The following is a 13,491-nucleotide window of genomic DNA, read 5'->3' as shown; positions in this document are numbered from 1 at the left end:
GTTCAAACAATACTACTGAATGATAAATAATAGCACAAAAAGAACCCCTGGATTTGGAATTAGAGGATAATAGTTCAAATCCTGATTCTGCTACTCACAAATTATGGAAATCACCTATACTCTGTGGGTCCCTGTTTTCTATAAAGCAAAGGTGCTTGGTCATCCTCCAAAAATTCATTACTGCTCTAAATCCCACCATCTTACATTCCCTGAAAAACTTTATAATACAAAAACCTATCATAATGGAGTCAATTCATTAGTACATATCTTCTATATCCTAATCACTAGGACCTAGTGCCAGTGTTGTAGAGTACTACTATATCTTCAAAGGATATGTTGTTTTTATAAGTTCCCTATAATTCATTTTGGTGATTGAGCACTTTAGAAATAAATGCTACGTCAGCCTAGACACTTCACACCTTTCCTTTTCAGCACTGTATTCCTAGTTTACCAGATGTAATAATGACAATAGCAAAAAAATTATATATACCTTTAAGATACGGAAATGGAGTGTGTGGGGTAGGTAAGTGTATGTATATTTAAAATCTCATGTGAGTTTCAAAACTCCAGGAGGTAGGTACTGTTATTTGCCCTGTTTTCTAGCTGGGGAAACTGAGGAAGGGGTTAATGACTTGCTCAAAGTCACATGTGTTTTTTTCTTTTTTGGAAGGGGGAAGGCAGGGCAACTGGGGTTAAGTGACTTGCCCAAGGTCACCCATCTAGTATGTCAAGTGTCTGAGGCTGAATTTGAACTCAGGTCCTCCTGACTGCAGGGCCTGTGCTCCACATACTGCACCACCTAGCTGCCCCCCAAAGTCACAACTTTGAGGCAGGATTTGAATTCAGAGCTAAAATTATTTTTCTTTACACTTTTCCATAATAATTTAAGAAGAAAAATCTTAAGAGATATGGCTGAAGAACTAGTCTCTGCTTCTTATTTCACACTCATAGCATAATACAATCAGAAGAGAAACATATAAGGTAGCACAAAATAAAAACTCATTAAAAGAGGCCTCTAGGGGAACAAAGGCTGCGATTTTGCAACTCTGCTGAGCAGCTACCTGGTCATTCTAACAGAGAAGCACCAAGAATGTGAAATCCAAAGCTTGTGAATGGTGTTCCTTTATCCTTTCAATCTACTATGAAACAAAAGGAGCAAGCCTACTGCCTGTCCTTATTATTCGAATCTTAACAAAGCCTAAATCTATTCCCAATTCCAGATTGCTTTGCTACCTTTTCCTCAAGCATGAAATTTCTCTTCAGATTTAACTTTAAAATAGTTTGAGTTAGTGACCAACTAAGGATAGGTTACCCTATAGTGAGTGGAGGCCTGGAGTCAGGAAGAACTAAGTCAAATCCTGCCTCAGACACTTGCTAGCTAAGTGATCCTGAGCAAGTCACTTCACACTGTTTGCTTCAGTTTCCTCATCTGTAAAATGAGCTGGAGAAGGAAATGGCAAGAAAACCCCAAATGGGGTCACTGAGAGTCTGAACTGGACAACAAAAGTGACGAACAGAACAATGAGTTTTCCATAGGAATATTTTACTGATCAACTGTCAGGCAATGCTCCATGTGGAAGGAACCTTTGAGGCTATCTGCTCTGCTTCATTTTACAGATAAGGAAAGTGAGGCAAACACGGATAAGTGGCTTATCCAGGGTCACAAAGACAGTAAATGTCAGAGGCCAGATATGGATTGAAAGATGAATCTATCCACTACACCTCTTCCGACTTCACCCACAGGCTTCAGGACGGTTTCCTCAATTCTCCCCCTGCCTTCACCTACCCAGACCAGCTCGAGTCAGCCTGTCCTATCCTACGGAGGGTAAGGTCCTCCCTTTCAAAACTCTAGACCCAAGAGCAAGCCCTACTTATCCTATTGCTGTGGACCTCAGCCCCACCCCCAGACCACCTCCCCAACCACCCCATTTCCGATTTCCTGTAGCAAACCCCATTTCCATTTCGTCACTGAGGGCCTCCGCCCACTTCCGTTTCTGGTCATGTACTTCTGTCTCCTCACATCCTGTTTCTGGCTGGAGTCGCTTCCGTTTCCTGCGTGTTTCTCAGGCCTCCTGACTTGCCGTTTCGCCATTAGGCTGTGGGCCTGGTGGAGGAACCTGGTGGCTGGAAAGGTAAAGCATTTCCTGGAGCTGCCTTTGAGTTGGAAAGGAAGGAGGAGCAGCTGCGGGTGGAGGGGGAGAAGGAGGGGCAGGGCCTCACTCAGCCTTCGGCCCGGGGGAGGATAGGGAAGGCCGGCTCCCTCCTGCCCCGCAAGCTGCTTGCACAGCCGAGGGGCCCGAGGTTCTCGCACCAGCTCTGCCCCTTTCCCTGCTCCTGTCCTTTCCCTGCCCTTCCTCTTCCCCTTCATCTTCCCCTCCCCAACACCCCAGGCCTGCTTTGGAAAGCTACCTGACCGCAGCGGCCTAGAAAAGAGAGCCAAGAGGCTGACGGGAGCTAGGGCTGCCAGACTGACCTTCCGGAAGCAGACTGTCCATTCCTCTGCCTCTGTCCGCTGCAGATGTGATGACGGGGCCTCTGGATGGCTAGGCCGTCAATGCCCCGTCACGGGAACAAACTCACCTGGCCTGGAAAGGAAAAGAAAATGCCCCGGCAACACGGTGGGGAAAGTGTCCTCCTTCAGTAATCTGTTGCCTTGAGACAAAAGGTAGCACTGGACTGCAAGGAAGTGCACCAGAAAATGGATGGTGAGGAAATTGCAAAATGCAAAATGCTGTGGGAGTCTCGGTGGTGATCTGTATTGCGAGAGCACTATGGTGTAGAAGCAGAGATGGTGAAGGCTAGACATTTATCTTCAGGCCCATGTGGCTTTTTATCTTTTATCAGGGTTAGTTTTCTTCCCTTAAAGACAATGCTTGCTCTGCTTAAATGGCTGAATTGGCTCTTATTCAGGAAATGAAAACAACCGAAGGCATTTTGAGGGCTCAGAATTCTGCTGGGCTTATGATGCTGAGCTATGTGAGTGAGGAGGGAAGGCATGGGGTAGAAGGGCATGCATTAGGGGAAAGAGATACAATAGAGGCTGAAGATGTATTGATGTATATGCTGAGCATAGATGTGCTGCAGGTACCTCTTCAGTCACCTGACTGTCAATTTTCAGTGTGAGCATTTACCCCTTGGGAATTAGGAAATACTACAAATCAGGGCTTGATTTGTCGTTTTGTTGGTTGTATAGACCCAGGAATTTAAGGTCAACTGTTAATCAATACAGGTTAAACTTCAAAGTGTGTTTGGTTCCTGGAGAGTTGGTTGTTAAACCTTTACCAGAACATCACTGACTAGGTGAGGTGATCATTCTCTCCATACCTGTTAAAGTAACAAAGGGCTATGTTCTGATGTTTTCAAATTAATTACTAAAATTGTAGCATTTTCCCTATCAATTAAACATTTAGCTCTGCATCCCTACCCATACTCATTAAATATTCTTATTTACTAAATTTGAGAAAGATCTTTTTCCATAAAGGTTTTTTTCAAGCTTGCTGATTTACTAAACCTAAATAAACACTGAGGTTCTTGTTGGTGGTGTTATTTTTTACCTTTTCCTAGGAGTGTGTCGAGCAGTAAAACAAAGGTAGAAATCATTATTTACAAAATATAAGCTGTGAGAAATATAGTCAAAGTCATTTTAACTGTCATTACAACTTCAGACTTTGTCAATTCTGGACACATTCCTTTCTCTTGGGATCCCAATTAAACTCTTTTCTCAAGAATTCTCTTTGTCTTTCTTTGTAAGATTAATGTTGAACCCAGTTCTCTTAGGAAATAATTTCTTAATCATTTTTCTTTGCCTCTCCTCAGCCATTACAGCTAACAGTGTCTCCAGAATGACAATTAAACTCTGCCTCCTCAGAAACTCCTCATGGAATGACAGTGAAAAAGCTAGTGTTCAATATTACCTCACAAAGGTAGGGTCACAGTACCTTGAAATCTCTGTTTGGAGCTTGAACCCTAGCCAGGGGTTATGTGTTGTATCAGGGAGAATACAGTGAACACCTTCATAAACTCCAGGTTTGGTTCATACCTGTTAAACTGATAAATATATACATGACTTCCCCAGTTACAGTGTAAGCTCCTGAAGGGCAGGGTTGGTTTCCTTTTTTGACTTTGTAATCTCATCACTTTTCTCATTGCCTGGCACATACCAGATTGATTGAGGGGCATCAGATGCTTGCTAGCTTGTGACCCTGGGCAAGTCATCTAACTTCATTTTGCCTCATTTGCTTCATTTTGCAGAACAGCACCTGCATCCTAGGATTGTTGTCCGGATCACATGGGATGTTTGTAAAGCGCTTAGCCTGTACAGTGCCTGGCACACAGTAGGGGCTATCTGCATAGTCAGTGTTTAATAAATGTGAGTTGTTGATATCTGTGGCAGGGGCTATTGAAGATTGTGATAAAAAGAAATTAGCAAAAATCCTTACTTTATTCAACTCAACAGGTGATGAGTTTGTTAGAGATATTTCTGCTTTCTTTCACTAACTTTTCCCTCCCAGCAGGTGAGGCAAGTAGTAGAAGTGTTCTCACTTCGGTGAAAAGGTAAGTTTCCCAACTCCTGCTGATAGCCGTGGCATCACAAGAGCCTGTGACAAGGCATTTCTCAGCCAGGCAGTGTATGAACAATTATCCTTGATTTCTCCATACACATGCACCTTCCCCCCAACTTATAAAGGATTCGCCCACCTTTTCATGATAACTGACCTTCACCATTAGTGGAATAGGTGTGTGGTGAGCTTCCTCCTGAGTGGTTGTGATTGAGAAGACTGACAATGGGTTGCAGCACTTTGAATGTGTGAACTGCAGGTGTGTTACTGTGTGAGTCTAAGTATGTGTGTGTGTGTGTGTGTGTGTGTTACTGAGTAATACAAAGGAGAGTATGAATTGTGCTGTTTGCATTTCAAGACTTCAGTTAAGGATTCTGAAGGGGTTTTGAAATGCGGAAAGCCTGCTTGCTGGGGCTAATGGGGCTGTAGTTCCAGTAGAGACTTCAAACCAAAACCTGAGGATTCAAAACTTTAGGGTTTAAAGTCTTGGAGCTTAAGCCCCAGACAGGGGTTGTGTGCAGGATCTGGGAGAGTGCTATGTTATGTACATAAAGGCTAGGCTTGGCCAGTCTGTTTTATTTATATGTGTACTTCTCCCTTGATTACTGTGTAAGCCCTTTGAGGTCATCATCAGTTTCTTTTTTTCTGCTGATTTATCAGTGCAGTGTTCAGCATATAGTCAATGCTTAATGAATATTTGTGGATTGTGATTGATGGATTGAAGTAACTTGCCCATGGTCACACAGCTAGTAATTATAAAAGCTGAGATCTCCCAGTGGGAAAGGACCTGGAAGCCACTGATTGTTACAGAAAATAGGAATTCCCAATACAGTATCCCCATCAGGGGGTCAGTAGGGCAGGCATTCTTATCCTTGTTTTTGTAAGAACTAATGAAGCTTCCATCAGCTGTTTCTCTTTTTCAAAACAAATCAGACAGCATTAGCTTTTGTGTTTCTAAAGAACAGCCTTAAGCCTAATGACTACCCACATCTCCTGGACCCCTTCTTCCCCTGTACTTCATTCCATTCAGAGGAATGAAAAAGATCTGAAATACATCTGGGGGTCTGAGTGGGTTGCAATCTCCCTATGAAGCAGCAGCACCTAGTGGCAAACAAAAACCCTGTTGTGATTATGTTCTTCCTTGAGAATCATGGTTTCCAGGAATACAAAGGTGATAGCAGCCAGTGCTCTTCCCTAGTCAGAACTCACCTGAGGTATTATCTTCCAAAAGATCTTGAGAGTGTCCAGAGGACTGTATGGAGCTTCTATTAAAATAACCAGGGATGTTTAGCTTGAAAAAGGGAAGGCTTGTTAGGAGGCAACCATATGGCCCTCAGATTTACCAAAGACTTGCCTCCTGTGAAGGCCCAGGTCTCTTACCCTTCATCGATCTCTACACAAAATTAGCCTTGGTTTAATTATGCTTGAGCACAGGTTCAGGAGATAGAAAAATAATCCTGAATTTCTCAAAAGAATTTGTAGGATGCTTTTATAGAGAAAATTATAAGAGAAATAAATTCTGTTGCATATCGCAATCTTGTAAATTTGTTGAGTCTATGGAAGTTTAAAAAGACATAGTGCCTTGTTTCTTTCAATGTCATAATTATCAAACAAACTTAGTTAAGGATTGTCATCATCTCATATATCCCATAAGGGGAAAAAAGTACTTAAACAGACTCTTTAGGTAAACTAAGTCAGGTCACAGCTTAAACTACATTTAGAGTGTTCACAATGGGCTGATTGAGAGGGGAGACTTGCATACCAACAAAGTTGGCATCAGATGAAGCCTTCCTCATGTCAAATTACTTGGAAAGACTTCATTCCTTTTTTTGGCTTCTTAGGAGTGTTTGAGACCTGACATAAATTTTCACCTCTGACAGGAAAGGTTTGAGTAAGCCCAGTAGTGTCCTAAGTAGGAGAAATGGCCCTGACTCCGATAATAAAAATTAATCAAATTAAATCAAAGACAAAAAATGTTCACAGTCCTCCATTTTGGTAGTAGGTCTGTAGTGGCCCTTTTTGATAACTCATTTAAAAATCGGCATTCCTATATTAAAATTTGGACATGCACCTCTGTAGGCAAACATAAGCATCAAGAAATATTAAAGCAAGAATAATACATTAATGATCATCAATGAGTTCTCTTTGATCCAGCTTGTTCCTGATAACCCATTCCCAATGTTCATTTAATCAGCTTATTTCATCTCAGATCTTACCTGTCCCTTGTAAATGTCTGATCCTAGGAAACATTTTCCCTTGGAGGTTCTGGAATAGGTATCATTTCCAGGGCAGTTCTGGAGAGGTCTTGCTACTAGGACATCTGCTTCCTTTGTTCTAGTTCAGTTGCAGAGGTTCCCTAGGTTAGGCTGCTAAAATCTGCTAGTGCTGAGACTTAATGCGATTTAGTAAGGCCTAAGACAGGTACCTGCAGCCTTGAGGCCACATGTGGTCTTCTAGATCCTTCGATGCGGCCTTTTGACTTGAGTCCAAATTTTAATAGAACAAATCCTTTTATTAAGGGGATTTGTTCTGTGAAGTTTGGATTCAGTAAAAGGGTGGCACTTGAGGACCTAGAGGGCCACATGTGGCCTTGAGGCCGTAGGTTCCCTACTCCTGGCCTAAGACAACCTTTCAAATTTAGTCTTCCAGTAACAAGTTAATATGGTGAAAACCAGTTCAGATCTTGTGGAGGTAACCTTATTAACAATTAGGAAGCCTTAATTCACCTGAAAGTGCAGAGAATTTCAGTTTTCACATACTACTTACCCTTTCCATCTTTACCTCAGCCCTGTACCTCATATAGATGCTATCTAGAGACTGAAAGAAGAATATTCAAAGGGACCATGAGGGCCTGATTTGTAGATTAAGCCATACTGTCTCTTAAAATTATCAGACTTCAAAACAGGGAAAAACAAAGCATAATTATCTTTGCAATTTTTAATGCAATTTCATTTGTGAAGTCTAATTCAATTTGGAGAATTTATTACTGAAACATAATCAAAGCCTGCATATTCCAGGGAGAAAAAAAGATTTTTTTTTTATTTACAAAAGCATTCATCTACATATATTCAGTTGAACCTGAAGGGTCTATAGTACTTTGTTTTGTTTTTTCATCAGTGTTAACTTTCAAAATCAGAAAGAAAATATTTAAAAATCATCCAGGAACATATGTTTACTTATCCTTTTTACATCAAACCAATCATATATGTATATGTGCATATATGTATGTGTTTGTATATATATATATTACATATATATAGTCTTGTATTTTTTAAAGTGAAGTTTTTTCATTAAAATTTAAAACTTTTACATCTTTATCACATCACATCTTCTATCCCCTTTTTGAAGATTTATATGTGTATGTATTTATACACATTTAATAATATCTAGAAGAGAGGGAGTAGTATAGCAACCCAGTGATGCAGAAATGGATAATCATTAACCAAGGGAGTGGATTACAAGCCTTAGAATTTATTTACCTAGTTGCTTAGATTTGGAAGTCGAAACAAGTAGAGAGCACAGATTCAGAATGGAAAATGGATTCATATGAAAACAACAAATTTACGTTTCACCTGCCCTGGTTACCAAAATTTGCTATTAAAGAAAAAGTAGAGACATCAGAATAAGACAAACTTGTAATAAGCCCCCTTCAGTTGTGAGAAGTCCTAGTTTCTCATTAAACTGTTTTATTACTCTAGAATTTCACATCATGCTTTTAGGAAGTCTACTAAGATTTGTTGATCTTGCCCAAACAGAAGGACCCAAAGAACCTGGTAAGTGCTCAGGGAACTTCACAGTTAAGGACAGAGGTCTGTTGTATTTTTTTCAAAGAGTAAGTTATTGCTATTACTCATTTTAAAGGAAAATTGGCCCAATTAAATACTTGACAGTTTTAAGACATTGTGACCACTTTCTTTTAACTGCTCAATTCATAATCTAACAGCATCCAGATTAAAAGAGAAGTTAATTTTCTAAGGATACAGTTACATCACTTTCTATCAGTTTTTCAAATTCACAAAAATTCTTATACAATGATGTTTCAAAAATTGCTATTCAGGAATAATTAGAAGCCTAAAAGCATTATAGATTTAAAAAAATAAAACAAGACATTGCCAGATGAATGACATCAATACAATTGAATTCATTTCTCAAATAATCTTGCACAGAGAATTGCTTCATCTATTTGGCCTTCTATACTAAGTGCATTCAAAAACCAGTATGGAGTAATTTTGAAGCAATTAACACTTAATTCTTGCTTGTAAGAACATCACTTAAATTTCAAATATCAAATGCTTTTTTGCATGAAGATCTGATCCAGTGATAGGCCAAACATCACAGTTATCTTAAATAGAACATGTTTCACTTTAAGTGAGAGCATGTTATAATTTTGTTTTAGGTCAAACTCAACTCTGGGTTAACAATTGCAAATGGTATCATTTCAATTCTCAATTTTTCCAAGGCCTATTTACTTCTAGCACTTGAAATTATGAGACCTGCTGATTTCAGTTACCTTTACTTCCAAAGATTTATGCTGACAGCCTTCCATTCTCATCTTCCTTTTTGGGGGCTCATGAGTGTCTCCTAAAATTTGGAAATTATAAACATAAGGATAATAAAAGACTGGAACACAACCCTCTAATGGTCCTTCAAGGACAATTTTTAGTATGTTCAAATCAAATAATTTTATGATCCAAATTTATTTCTCCGCTTTGTATTTGATGAAGGTTTTATGTAACTTGATAGAATATTTTCTCCAACAGGTGTTCACAAACTTATGGGCATAGATAATTTCAACAGACAGATTATTCAAATACAAGAAATAAAAGAAAAATACAGAACAATATGTAGAAGTACTGACATGGCCCAGATTTGAAATATTTTAGAAAACAATTTCTTAAGTTGCCCTACAGAGGAGGGGAGTGAGAGTGGGAAAAAAACAGTGGCTCACTCTCCAGGTGTCTGTAAGTAACACATTCTGGAAGATTCCAGTAAAGGAACAATGAAACAGTCTCTCATTGGACAGTGCAGAGGCATTTTAAATAAAACATGGGTTGCTAGAGATGTATAATGGGAGGAAGCACCTCACGTTCCTTATATCAGTCCTGGGTTTTGACTAGATTTAAGGTCAGCATAACCTAAGATGTGAGTTTATAGGCATTAAACAAATTTGGTCTCTTAAGCAATAGGTTTGGTTCCTCAGCCACACAGGGCTGGGTTCAAACAATGCAATGACAGGTTTTTTAGTATATAAGACACAAAGAAGACTTGCCTTCCTTTCTGGGATTAGGGAAATCAGTCTGTTGTCAGTTGGGTTTTCGTCTTCAGAATCTTCGAAGTAAGTATGAATGTGTGTGCATAATAGAGTTTCTGAAGTGGATGCCCCAGTCTTTCCAAGGTCCTGTACCTTTCTGGATGACCAAGTTTGTTATGGGAGAAATACCTTCTTTTTGAGGTCTTGTGTCAGGTTACTGTTCCAAAATCTGCCACTAAGCAGAAATTATAGGAGTAAAAGTCTAGGTTTTATTTTGCTTAAGCACAGGAAAGTCTGCAGAGAGGTCAAGAAGAATAAGCATTGAGGAAAGGCCATTGGGTTTGTCTGGGGCTTTTATTGGCCATTCAATAAAAGCTTGAGGTGATTTGGGCAATGTAGTCAGGTAGGCCCATTTTCTTGAGAAAAAAAAATACTAAAAAACCAGAGGACAGAAGGAAAATTGTCCCAGCTTTAGAAGAGTAGCCCATAAAATTGTAGCAAAATAAACATTGAGAGATTCTATTTCTAAAAGGAGAGTTCCCACATGTGGTGCTTCTCACCTTCAACGTTGGGGTGTCATTGTACTGCTCGACAGGAGGTAGAAGAACATCTCTAGCCCCTTCTCCCCCCACCCTTCTCCAAGGGAGACTCATTCCTCCTGGGAGTTGAAGCAGGAGGTTGACACAGGAGACTACCACACTCAGAGAGAAAGGCAGCTCCATTAAATAGCCTAGGGAATGAAGTTTTAAGGTTCAATCTTACTTCTGATCGTTGTGTCATCATTGGGAAGGAAGACCCGAAGCTTATATCCAAGATTTGACTCCCTTCCCACCAAATACCAGTTCCATAATGAAAAGGCACAAAAAATAGAACACATTTATCCAAATCATGGCAAAACAGAAATATACACTTGTATCTCCCATTGGGAGTGCTCAACCAAGAAAGAGATTCCTAAATCTCCCCCAAGAGGAAACTCCTGAAAGCCTCCAGGGTAACAACCTGGGCATATGGACATGATGGAGAAAGCCAGTTCTTCTCATGTCTGTGTCTCCTTAGAGTCTTTGCCTTCAGTAACCTGAAGTGGCTTTGGCCTCATCCATTTTCCTTTCCAGGGCTGGAGGGCAACAGGACCCAAAATGACTCAAAGCTTGAAGGAGGCTGGAGCTCTCCCACTCTAGGCAACTCTGCTCTGGGACAGAGCATTCCTCTCCACCAGTGAGGAGAGGGTCTCATACCAGTGGGCCTTGGGACGGGATAACATAGCACTTCGCAAGTTTGGATATTTCTAACTCCACATTATCTCTTTCATCCATGATTTCTCTGCACTTAATTGAAGGCTCAAACAAATTGGCTTTCTTATCTGATCTTCCTTAATCAATGGGGATTGAATATTTCGTATGGAGGAACATAACATTGTGACCAAAATGGTTATTGTGCCATACTGAAATTTGGGGTCAGAAGGAAAGAATTCAGAACTTATTTCAACAGAGACTGAGATATATCACAGTTTTCCTCTGACATCTCATGTATTCTCCACCCCTACCTCTACTTCTAGGATTATATTCCCACTCAAGCCAAACTTCAGATTGATAGCATTTTAAAAAGCTGAATATTAATTTCTGGTAAAAGTGATCAGCATGAAATACATTTTAACATGCAGAGAAGAGAGTCCCCAACTCTTATCAATTGGCAGATTTGTACATTTCTAAGTCCACAGTATCTTTTGCATCCATGATTTCCACACACTTAATCTAAGGCTCAAGGAAATTGGCCTGATCTTCCCCCACCATACTTCATTTCTTTGCCTTTATAAATCTATGGACTCCTCTAACCCATGCCATGAATACATTCCATTCTAACCTTTGCCTCCTAGAATCCCAAAGTGTCCTGCAAATCTAAGCTCAAATCCTACATCCCACAAGATCAAAACTTCAATTCCCCTTGATGTTATTGTGAACTTGCTCTAGACTCTTTGCCCTCTCTCCAGACACCTTAATTACTTGATGTATTCTTGATATTTTGCACATGTTGCAGTGTGGAGAAGTATTCTCCACCCATATGAAACAAGCTTCAAGTTTCTTTTTTTTCTGATATCCCCAGCACCTAGGGTATTAGGAAGAATGCTGAGGTCTTTAAAGAATTGGGCTCAAACATTTATTTTGCATGAAGCAACATAGCATGTTCTTTTGCTTACATCTTGTGATCAAAATGGATATTGCCCCATGCTGAAATTTCGGGTCAAAAGGAAAATAATATAGAACTCATTAAAATAGACTCAGATATATCACTCACTTTTCCTAGGACATTTCATATTCCTTCCTTCCTAATCTATGTTTACACTCCCACTCAGTCCAAATTCTAGTTTGATTGGATTTTAGGTTATCTGAAAACTTGTTTTGTGTAAGCACCATATGCTTGGGATTCATTTTAATTCACACATGAGAAGGAAGAACCCCCAAATTGTGTATACTGGATTGGAATATCCAATTGGTTGGATGGCACTAATTCCACATTATCTCTTGCACCCATGATTTCCCTGCATGTATCCTTAAGGCTCAACTAAATCGGCCTTCTGCCAGGTCTTCTCTTGTGACACTTCCTTTCTCTGCCTTTGCAAATATATGAATACCTCCACTCCATTTGAAGAATACATTCCATTCTCACTTGTACCTGTTAGAACCCTGAGTATCCTGCAAATCTCAGCTTAGATGCCACCTCCTACATGAGGCAGGTCCTGATTCTCCCCAGTGTTAATGTCTATTCTCTCTCCCTCCATACCTCTTCCCATGCCACATTCCCCCAGTTATCTGGCATGTTTTTCATATTTTGTAAACCTTGAGGTATGAAGGGATATTTGCCACCCAGTCAAGATAAGCACCTAATTAATTTTTGTTTTCATATCCCCCAGGACATGCAGATCATTATTGAATGGAGCTTGAACACTTATTTCACACAAAGGAATATAACATGGTCCTTTCCTGTCTAGTGACCAAATTGGATATTGCACCATGCTGAAGCTGAGTTCAAAAGGAATAAATCCAGAATCCATTTTAACATCACTTCATATCTTATGTGACCTTCATCTCCCACCTCCAAGTTTAGGATCATGTTCCCACTCAATCCAGACTCTGCTTTGATTGCATTTTAGGGTATCCAGATGTTCATTTTTGGTCAATATGATTGACATGAAATCCATCTTAATGAGAAGAGAGAACTCCAAACATTATCAATTACCAGGTTGAGACATTTTAAGTCTACAATATTGCGTTCCTTGTATCCATGATTTTTTTTTCTTCTATTTTTAAAAAATATATATTTATTGTATTTATTTTTGTTACATTTAGAGTTTTGAGTGTTTCCCTCCCTCCCAGCCCCATATTTGATATACATATATTTGTGGAACATCCATGATTTCCCCACACTTATGCTAAGGCTCAAGCAAATTGGCCTTCTACCTGATTTTCCCTTACCTTGTTTCATTTCTCTGCCTTTGCAGATCTCTGGGCTCCTCTTCCCCATGCCATGAATATGTTCCATTTCACCTGTGCCTCTTAGAAACCTGACTGTTCTGCAAAGTTGTCCTACATGAGGAAGGTTCTTAATCCCTCTGGTGATAGTGTCAACTCCCTCTCCAGTGACCCTCACCCTGCCACTACTTTACCTCATTCCTGAAATTACTTG

General features: G+C 39.9%; 1 long non-coding RNA gene across 2 annotated transcripts; it reads left to right on the top strand.

Annotated features, from left to right (window-relative positions):
• Positions 1 to 2,051: 2,051 nt before the first annotated feature.
• On the top strand, positions 2,052 to 13,079 carry LOC118832637. 2 transcript variants are annotated; one of them, XR_005009223.1, is made up of 4 exons: positions 2,052 to 2,132; positions 2,519 to 2,705; positions 3,817 to 3,923; positions 12,719 to 13,079. It is a non-coding gene; the product is annotated as an uncharacterized LOC118832637 (long non-coding RNA). The 2 variants fall into 2 exon arrangements; XR_005009222.1 differs by lacking the exon at positions 12,719 to 13,079 and adding an exon at positions 4,252 to 4,353.
• Positions 13,080 to 13,491: the final 412 nt, after the last annotated feature.

The sequence above is a fragment of the Trichosurus vulpecula genome, chromosome X (genome assembly GCF_011100635.1).
Source record: "Trichosurus vulpecula isolate mTriVul1 chromosome X, mTriVul1.pri, whole genome shotgun sequence".
Taxonomy (NCBI): Eukaryota; Metazoa; Chordata; class Mammalia; order Diprotodontia; family Phalangeridae; genus Trichosurus; species Trichosurus vulpecula.
This window is presented reverse-complemented; position numbering and strand designations above follow the sequence as displayed.